Source organism: Sarcophilus harrisii, chromosome 2 (genome assembly GCF_902635505.1).
Source record: "Sarcophilus harrisii chromosome 2, mSarHar1.11, whole genome shotgun sequence".
In the NCBI taxonomy this organism is placed as follows: Eukaryota; Metazoa; Chordata; class Mammalia; order Dasyuromorphia; family Dasyuridae; genus Sarcophilus; species Sarcophilus harrisii.
In genome coordinates, this window is record NC_045427.1 from 28,906,310 (window position 1) to 28,913,894 (window position 7,585).

At 36.3% G+C, this 7,585-nt stretch overlaps 1 long non-coding RNA gene across 1 annotated transcript in view; it reads right to left on the minus strand.

Moving 5' to 3' along the window:
* Positions 1-7,379, minus strand: part of LOC116421081 — a 30,765-nt gene extending 23,386 nt beyond the window's left edge. The window contains exons 1-2 of the long non-coding RNA XR_004231402.1: positions 7,239-7,379; positions 6,451-6,551 (exon numbers count right to left, since the gene is read on the minus strand). This is a non-coding gene — a long non-coding RNA (uncharacterized LOC116421081). The remainder of the gene's footprint in view (positions 1-6,450; positions 6,552-7,238) is intronic.
* Positions 7,380-7,585: the final 206 nt, after the last annotated feature.

Sequence of the window (7,585 nt, forward strand, 5' to 3'; positions counted from 1 at the left end):
TTATTAGCTTGCTCCTCTTTCCATTTAATATCTTCCCCAATCTTGACCTGAGCTTCCTTGACAGAATATTTATCCATCTTTAACCTGTCTGGCCAATCCCTGTTCCTACTGCCATACAAGTCTCATTGTGAATGCATCATGGCAAATCAGTTGCAAGATTGGAATATTTTTAAAGAAGAAAATAGGTATATTTTGCCCTCTAAGTAAATCACTCAATCCAATAAACATTTAAGTCCCTACTATGTGTCAGGAACTGGGAAACAATTCATAAAGACAGTTTCTACTCTCAAGGGACATATAATCTAAAGGGAAAGACAAGAAGGCTCACAAAAGGGAGCAAAAAAGTACAGAAGGGGGACAAAAAAGGGTGGCTAGCTCAGGGATTTCTTGTTTCATGATGTTAACATTAGGGAAAATAAGAAATGCAAAATGCAGTGAGCTGAGAGTCTAATATCTGCCCTCAAAAAAAAAGGATGGCATGAGAGGATACCCTCTAATTAGAGAGGAGAGGAGGCTGATGGAGTTAGTATTAGTCAAGGTATTATTAATCAAAGCAGCATGGTTGTGAGCTAAAAAGTAATGAACTTAACCTGGGAGGGACATCTTATTCCATGGAGTTGAAACTTTGTGTTCAAACATAGGGTAGAGTGAATAAGCAACTACCAACAACACAGCTAAGTAGCACAGTGGACTCGGGCTTGGGATCAGGAAAACTCATCTTCCTCAGATACATACTAGTGTCCCTTACTGAGTGACCCTACGTGAATCACTTGATTCTATATGCTTCAGTCTCCTCATCTATAAAAATGATCTGGAGAAAGAAATGGTAAACCACTCTAATATCTTTGCAAAAAAAAAATCCAAAATGGGGTCATGGAAGCTGGACATGACTGAAACAATCAAATAACACTATCCTATATATCTAGCCACCAATCATGTCAATCAATCAATCAGCAAGGATTCATTAGGTCCCTACCATGTAGCAGGTACTGTGCTAGACCCATGAGTTACAAAGACAAAAACTGTCTTCAAAGAGCTTATATTTTTATTGGAGAAAACAACATATGTATATGCATGTTGATACAGATATAGACAAAATAAATATAAAATGAATACAAGTATTGGAGTATTGATTCATACTAGTAGCTAGAAAAATCAGAAGTTATTCTGGAATTAGTATTTGAGCAAGCCTTTGAAAGAAACTAGCTATCTTAAAGGCATAAGTAAAAACGGATTACATCACTGTAAGCACTAGGAAGTAATCCTTGTACATAGAACCATACTTACCTTGGATAGCACGCTAAATGTATTCTTTCATCTAGCTTTTATTGGGTTTTACTGGCTAGATTTCTGTTGTGATATGGGAACCACCTGCCAATGGAGTCCAGCATCTATTCACTGGGTTACAACGTGGTCATAGAAACATCAGGTCTAACTCAGACCTGTAGAATGGATCTTTTCATGTGAGAGGAGGAGGATGATGATACAAGAAGACTGAGAGGCAGTTGCTCTTCTCTGACCTCTCTCTTCTTCCCTCTTGCCTCCAATTTATTTCATTCCCAATCCACAAAAAACATCTGCATCAAAGGCTGCTTTGCAACTCCTTCAAGTGTTATGATTCACAGCTGTGGAGGTTCTAGAAAAATTGACCTGTCCCTTCACTTATATATGTTCCTTAACAATTCGACGTTTTTTGTTTTATGAAACTGTGATTATTTTTTGGCCCCAGATTGGGTGCTCAAATGTAGTGTGCTTTCTAGAGCCCTCACTCTGGGTTGCCAAAATATACCATCCAGACTAGCTCTCTGGAGAATCTCAGGACCAGCCCAAGTTCTTGGTCTTAGTAGAGGAGTGAAGGAGGCAGGAGATTCATGAGGATGGTCAAAGATGGAGTCATTATTTCAAGTCCTCTCGGTCCCTAAATACCTTAGTATGATTCCATCATTACAGCACACTAAGCATGTGCCAACTAGAGAATATCATCACATCACCCTGAGCAAGTGCTAACTATAAGCATCCTGCTTTTGATATATAAATGTCTCTCTTTAGTGTAAGTATCCCTTGCTTCAAGTAGAACACAGGTGGTCATGCCCTACTTGACTTCTCAGAAAAGGTGAGAACACCAAAGGGAGGTGGGGAGCCAAACCAGATGTCAGCAGGTTTCCTCTGGACTGAAGGTTCTTATATCTTACCCAGAATTCTCCCACTATTTACAGCCCTCTACAGATTTCTTTCTTAAGGACTATGCCTTAAACCAAAACCATTCTGATTCTCATAGATTGGTCACCAATAGATCCCATGTCAAGCCCCATTTGGTCATTGTTTGGGTCCAGACTGACTCAGATTGAATGTAAATAGCAAACATTTCTACTTTGGACAAAAACCCTGAGGATCTTCCCCTCACAAATTTATTTAATTTTTTATTTAGTAATAAAGGAGATTCAATTGCTATCTAGCCTTAACCACTGAATGGATGTCACCTCAATCAGAAATCTATTGAAGATCTTAGCTTAAAAAGGCCAAGATCTCCCATTGTATTCAGGAACATCTCCAGTTGTACTGATCTATATCTGGCCATTGGACCCAGATGGCTCTGGAGGGAAAATGAGGCAGTGATCTTGCACAACCCCCTCTCACTCAAATCCAATTCACTTGCATGTCAAAGCAGCACTTCCCCAATGGCATGGTTCTCCTTGAGAACAAAAGGCAACAACAACAACAACAACATTAAGTGCCAACTATATGCCCAGATGAAGTAACTTGCCCAGGATCACACAGCAAGTAAGTGTCTGAGGAACATTCAAATTCAGGTCCTCTGAACTCCAGGTCCAGCACTCTATTCACTGTGTTACAAGGTGGTCATGGACACATCATTTCAAAAATGTAAAGGATTTAAGCAAGAATCCCGATTGACCCAAATAGACTCAGAAACTGATCCTCTACACCAAAGATCCTCCAAAGAAGGGGAATCTACTAATACTCATAATCAATAAGAATAATATCTATTATTTATATAATACTTACTATGTGCTAGGCTCAATAAACGAAGTAGAACAGCAGAATCTTTGCTAGTCTCAACTCTGGGAATTTCTCCTACTGGTTTCACTTTCTAACAGATTGTCAGCATTTATTCTGTGGTCACTTTTGCAATTTAGAATATTCATCCTTATAGTGATCTAAAATCTTCTCCCTATAATACTCCTTTCCCCTGGTTCTGCCCTCTGCTCTCTGTCCCCTATGCTGCCCTTTTAGTTCTGTTCTCTGGAGCCAGATAGGAAATATACACTTACATATACACACATATATAGATACATATGTGTATTGTTTGTGCATAGTGGGTATGTATATATGTACATGTGTGCATGTATTTTTATGTCCATCTATACGTGCATGCATATATGCATATATAATTTTCCATGTAAAATGCCTTCAAATATTTAAGGATTAATATTATGCCCTATCACTTAGGGGGAAAAGTCTAATTTCCAGGATAATTATCTCCAGCTCCCTAATGCATTCTTTATATGTCATGATTTTTAAATCTCTTTAGATAGCTATTCTGATTAATCTTCTTTAGATGCTCTTTAGGTTCATCAATGCCCTTCTTAAGGTGACTCAGAATGGGATGCAAATAGCATCAACTGGTAAAAACTAGTCTGACATACAATTCCAACTACCAGAATATTATGCTAAGACTTAAACTTAAACTAAAACTTAAAAAGTTACGTTTCCTAGGCCCTACCCCTCATTCTTATTCCTTTAGTCAATTTATAAAATATTCTGTCAGCACTTCAAATAATCCCAAAACTCCTTGCCACATTTTGGATAGGGTAGTCTCCTATCGGAAGCATGTGAGCTCTTTATTTAAAATCTCTCTCTCTCTCCCTCCCTATCTCGGTGTGTATGTGTGTGTGTGTGTGTGTGTGTGTGTGTGTGTGTGTATACTCAAATCATATGTGTCTAGATATGTATATATACATGTATGTATATATTTATACTTAATAAAGTATGTTTGTTGTCTAGATATAGTATATGTATATACATATACATATTTTATGTACACATATATATACATATTTTAAAATTTTATATAAAATAATAATTATAAAAAATATACCATATATACAGGCTCTATGTATGTGTTTAGTCACACCTACATGCATAATTGATTTCCTCTTGGAATAGATGTTCCTTTCAGGTAAGCATTACTAAAGTAGGTAGAGGGTCAAAGGATATGAACAGACAATTTTCAGATGATGAAATTGAAACTATTTCTAGCCATATGAAAATATGCTCCAAATCATTATTAATCAAAGAAATGCAAATTAAGACAACTCTGAGATACCACTATACACCTGTCAGATTGGCTAAGATGACAGGAAAAAATAACAACAAATATTGGAGGGGATGCGGGAAAACTGGGACACTGGTGCATTGTTGGTGGAGTTGTGAATGAATCCAACCATTCTGGAGAGCAATCTGAATTAGGCCCAAAAAGTTATCAAACTGTGCATACCCTTTGACCCAGCAGTGCTACTACTGGGCTTATACCCCAAGGAGATACTAAAGAAGGGAAAGGGACCTGTATGTGCCAAAATGTTCGTGGCAGTCCTGTTTGTAGTGGCTATAAACTGGAAAATGAATGGATGCCCATCAATTGGAGAATGGTTGGGTAAATTGTGGTATGTGAATGTTATGGAATATTATTGTTCTGTAAGAAATGACCAGCAGGATGAATACAGAGAGGCTTAGAGAGACTTACATGAACTGATGCTAAGTGAAATGAGCAGAACCAGGAGATCATTATATACTTCAACAGCAATACTATATATGAAGATGTATTTTGATAGAAGTGGATTTCTTTGACAAAGAGACCTAATTCAGTTTCAATGGATCAATAATGGACAGAAGCAGCTACACCCAAAGAAAGAACACGGGGAAATGAATGTAAACTGTTTGCATTTTTGTTTTTCTTCCCGGGTTATTTTTACTTTCTGAATCCAATTCTTCCTGTGCAACAAGAGAACTGTTTGGTTCTGGACACATATATTGTATCTAGGATATACTGCGACATATTCAACATATATAGGACTACTTGCCATCTAGGGGAGGGGGTGGAAGGAGAGAGGGGAAAAATCGGAACAGAAGTGAGTACAAGGGATAATGTTGTATAAAATTATCCTGGCATGGGTTCTGTCAATAAAAAGTTATAATAAAATAATAATAATAATAATAAAATAGGTAGAGTATTGGTTCTGAAATTAGAAGGACTTCAATTCAAATCTGGCCTCAGACACATTTTCTAGTTATGTGGCCCTGGGCACTTATCCTCAACTGCCTCACAAAAAAGAAGAAAGATTGATGGCATTTGTACCCCATTGACTAACCAAGAATTAGCATGTGGTAGATTCTTAATATTTCTTAATTGACTGGTTGATCTCAGAGATCATTTGGTCTAAACCATTCATTTTATAAATGACAAAAGTAGGAGCAGATCATTTATCCAAGGTCACTCAACTATAAAGTTGCTGAGCTAGCATTCAAACATCAGATCCCTGACTCAAAATCTAATTTCCTTTCCACTATACCAAAGAGACACAAAGAACTACTATTTGGGGTAATAGATTCAGATCTGGAAAGGTCTTTAAATGTCAACTTAGTCAACAGACTCATTTTACAGAAGAACAGCCAGTGGCCCAGACAGATAAAGTGATTTGCCTGAAAGCTGAAGAAAGTAGAAAGGTTTAACTAGGATACTAACCTCAGTTGCCTAACCCCATCCAGCATTCTTTCTGCTGAGATTTCTTGCCACAATAACATTTCTAAATGAGTTTGTATTTTGTCAGTCACTGTATAATCTACATTAATTTCAGAAATAATAGTATCTAAATTTAAAAAATAGCATATGTGAAACATTTTCTTAAAACATAGTTGAATGAATGAATGAATGAATGAATATTTGTCTTTTAATGCATTTGCATAACCAGAAATGCCTTACAAGGATTTCCTTACCTATAATAAAAAGTTTGAAAGTCATTCTCTAGGCTTATACACACAGTGAGATTGAAGCCAACTTCTTGTCATACATCTGTCCTCCAGTATATTACTTATCCCTCCCACTGTTAGATTTTTTTTCATTTTAATAAGTATATATTCCGTATCATCTATATCATCCAAGTCATTGGCAAAATGTTGAATAGAATAGGGCCAAGATAATCAATGCCTTCCCTCTTGGTTGATGCTAATCTATTCATCAGCACTTTTTGGATACCATTTTTAAATTAGCTATGAATTTTCCAATTTATTATTATATGACCCATGTTTTAAATGTTGCATACATGTATATCACAAAACATCGTCAAAGATTTGCTGAAGTTATAATATAAACTAATAGTTCCCATTCTATGATATAACTGCACCCCAAAAAAATTAGAAAGAAAATGAGTTTACTTGACAATAACTTGTTCTTATTGAATCAATGTGTGAAGATTCCTTTTGCTCATCCTTTCTATGTTCCTTCATTCAGCACTTATTATTTTATGTACTATGATCTAGAAGAGACAAAAATACAAAATTGCACATCCACAAATAAATAGATACAAATCTTATACAAAATAAAAATTGTGGGGTGGGAAAAGAACTAGCAACTGGAGCAGTAAGAGTAAGCCTCATATAGGAAGCAGCATTTGAATTGAATCTGAAAAAAAGCCAATGTTTCTTAGAGAGAAAAGTGAGGAAGGCGCTACGTTCTAGGCATGGGGATACAGGCTGAGCAAAAATACGGACTTTGGAGGTGAAATGTTACCATGAATGAGGAATAGCAAGAAAGATATCTTGGTTGCAATGTAGAATGCATAAAGAAGAGAAACATGCAATGAGCTTAAAAAGATAGTCTAGAGAGAACTCTTTTAAGGACTTGGACATTAGACAGATGAATTTTCGAATTGTCTAAGAGCCCATTCTATAATTTTACATGAGATCAACACCAAACTTAATAGTCTATAGCTTCCACAATCATCTTTTTGAAAATAAGTTCATTTGTGAGTATCTAATCGTTTAGAATTTCTTCCATTTATCAAGAATTCTCACAGATTGCCAACAGTCATTCTATCTTCACATTTGCAAGTTCAGGACATTTAAACCTCGAAACTTTAACTCATTTCAAATGGCTAGCTACAATTTTATTATCTCCCTCCTTATCTTGTTTTTCAATTTTCACCAAGGACGTTCATTCTTACCTTTCCATTTTTTAAATTATTCTCCATGATAGAGAGAAGGGGAGTTCAATTAGGTATGCCTTCCGCCTGTTCTCTATTAACATTCTATCATCTGTTTCAAACAATGGGTCTGGCCGTTCCTTATTCATCTTCTTCTTTGGAATATAGCTAAAGGGAAAAAATTTCATTGTTCTTAATGATTTTTCACAAGTCTGAGTACAGCTCATTATGGGCTCTAGCCTTCCTAAAACTATTCTTTCAAGTTGGCGCACATCGTTTGTATTTGTCCTCAGGTATGCGCCTCTCCTTCCATCTTTCTGTAAATATGTCTTTTTGTATGCCCCTTCCTTTCTTTTGTGAAAATAAAA